This window comes from Mus caroli, unplaced genomic scaffold (assembly GCF_978045245.1).
Source record: "Mus caroli unplaced genomic scaffold, Mus_caroli_1 scaffold_14, whole genome shotgun sequence".
Lineage (NCBI taxonomy): Eukaryota > Metazoa > Chordata > Mammalia > Rodentia > Muridae > Mus > Mus caroli.
The window spans coordinates 63,166,820-63,169,617 of record NW_028227269.1 but is presented as its reverse complement, the minus strand read 5'-3'; the positions used below and the strand labels follow the sequence as shown (position 1 = coordinate 63,169,617).

General features: G+C 44.4%; 1 pseudogene; it reads right to left on the bottom strand.

The window, feature by feature from the left end:
* Positions 1-222: 222 nt before the first annotated feature.
* Positions 223-2,130, bottom strand: LOC110306534 (eukaryotic translation initiation factor 2D-like; annotated as a pseudogene).
* Between the last annotated feature and the right edge of the window lie 668 nt (positions 2,131-2,798).

Genomic DNA, 2,798 nt, shown 5'->3' with positions numbered 1-2,798 from the left:
AATGGTCTATATCTATCTATCTATCTATCTATCTATCTATCTATCTATCTATCTATCTATCTATCTATCTATGTATCTATGCAATTTTATTCTAATATGTATTAGAATAAAATCTTTCAGTAAAGAATTACAGTTTTTATTTGCAAAAGCTGAAACGGCTCATATCAGTTATGAACTCAGAGCCTGGGTTCCCAGGGGATCCACTACATAAAATGAGTCTTGTCACTTTTTTCCAGGTTTGGGAGCCTTTTCTAAGCCTTGGATTTATTTTTCCAGAAGCCAATACCATTCAAGCAATAGCTGGCCAAGGCAGTGGATCTGGTTTCCCTGGACCTGCACAGCCTTTCGCTCCAGGGGCAGGAGAGACGATGGTGGTGGCCTGATGTCACAACTGGAGAATGGCAGCCACTGAGCATGGATCTAGGCCATAGGTCTCCAAGTTCCGGACCACAGTCACCTTTTTATTACAATTTTATTCTGTATAAGGATGATAGCAGTTGGACAGAGTTTCCCTTTCTTTAGAAATGGGTTCCTGGCCAGGAAATGTCACTTGGTAGGCAGGCTGCAGATTTTTTCCAACACTTGGTCAGGGGACAGTTCATAGATGCTTCATGACCAAGTGCTGTTCATTTTTCTCTAAGATGCAGTCACATAGGGTCCAGCTTCACCAGATTTCGGGTGTCTGCGCCCACCAGGTTGTTGCTTTCAAGACTCATTTTATGTAGTGGATCCCCTGGGAACCCAGGCTCTGAGTTCATAACTGATATGAGCAGTTCCAGCTTTTGCAAATAAAAACTGTAATTCTTTACTGAAAGCTACACCCTGGCATATTCAATGACGATCCTTTGAACCTCACTGCTCTCAAGGGTGCTCCCTTTCTTGTGGAAGAGCTGATTCATGCTGGCAGGGACACAGTTGAGGGATTTATATCTATAGGGAGAGAAGGCTGTTCCCTGTTGCCTTCCTGGATAGTCCGGTGTCTCCAGTCCACAGCCACAATAATCTTCACTCCTTTCTCAGCTCCTTAGCCTGGACAGTCGGCTCCTGCTGCATGTGGTGCAGGGACTTAGAGAACGTTTTATAGCTCGTTTTCTTTATCTTTAGTTGCTGTCCTTCAGGGCAGCAGGAGAACATGTGTCTGCCAAGGAGTGTGCTGGTGAACAAAGAGAGGTCAGCTTCTTTGACTCGGCTCTTCAAGGCATGCAGGAAGCACTGCTGTGATAGCTCATCCATTTGCTCTTGAAGGGAATAGCCATCCAAGGAATGGCTCCATCCAAGGCTCAGGGTCCTGGAGCTGGTGTTTTCAGAGGCTTCTGAGGGAGGAACGTTCTCATCCTCCTCTCCCTGCTGGGCGAGGCTCCTCGGGTTTCCACGCAGACCCAAGTCCACTTTCTTTTCGTTGCTATTTGTGGGATCCACTGCTAGCGGGGTAATGGCAGGTGGAGAGGACTTGTCTCCAGATTTCCATAAGTGGTCCTAATAAGTATGGAGCATAGAGAAGCCCTTTCCCGGCAGGCCTGAAGCCAGCATTTGAATTGTGGATGTGGCAGCCACTCCGATTGCTAGCTTTCTGTTCTCAGTAGTACCTGAGGCTGACCAATAGGGGGCGCCACTACTCCTTGAAGCATCAAATCTGCTTTACCCTGACTAGATTTTTTGAGTAGTAGAGTTTGTTTTTTTTGTTTTTTGTTTTTTTTTGTTTTTGTTTGTTTTGTTTTGTTTTTGAGTACTAGAGGCCATGTTATAAAGGCTGGTAGAAGATCAGAATAGGATCACACTGTTGCATGCAAAAAATTTTTTTCCAGTTCAAATAGGATGGGGTTACCACCACATGCGTACACAGTCACTGCACCCCCTTTGTGAGCATACAACTTCACAATGTTTAGCTCCTCCTTTCCAGGTGTCAATTCAGAGACCTGATCGGATGCAAGGGTGGGGAAAGCAGCTGTCACATTAGCCCGAAGTTTTCTTCCTGTCTGATTCCTTGATGACAGTGTTGGACTGGATCAGAAAGGCCTTAGCGAACACGCCTGCTGGAGTAGCCCAGGAAAGAGAAGAGCACAGATACCAGGGATGGTCAACAAAACCGGCTGTTGCAAATCCCCGGCCTTCAACCCTGGAGGCAGCCATGCTGAGAACTCAGGGCTAAAAAACCTAGCCAGGTAGGAGCCAGGGCACATAGCTGTGCTGTTGGCCGGCCCTAGTCCCAGAACTGTAATCGACTATTTTTAAAAGGCTTGGTTGTGTTTTTACAAATAAACAGGTTGATGATCAAAACAGAGAAAAATACAACTCAAGCTTTTATTTTCATTTTCCACTGTGAATAGCAAGGCCTTTCCTCGAGTTTTTAGTTCTGTAATCTCTGAACTTCTACATTCTCCACGAGGAGTTTCTGAGTAAGAGAGGTTATCTGCACTATTACTTGGGCTCCGTGTATGTATTTGAACATTAAAATGCAAGCTTGTAGCTTTTAATCCCCAGTTTTGTTTTTACAAGCAGTTATTATACAAGTGTCATTTTCAGATGTGCACAAGGCTTAGTCTGTCAGAAGTGGCTCAGGGATTATCAAAATGTAATTATCCCTAACTTTTTAATTTAAAGGAACAGCCAGTATAAGCAAATGAACTTAATCTGTTGAGAAGGTTTTGCCTATGAACAAACTGCATTTAAATGATCAGACCAGAAGTCTAATGATACGTTGGGATTCCTCTGACCTCGCCTGTATGTATGGATATCATAACCCGTGAGCAGGAAGCAGGTGCCATCAGAAGTACAGATGCGAGTTTTAGATATGATAA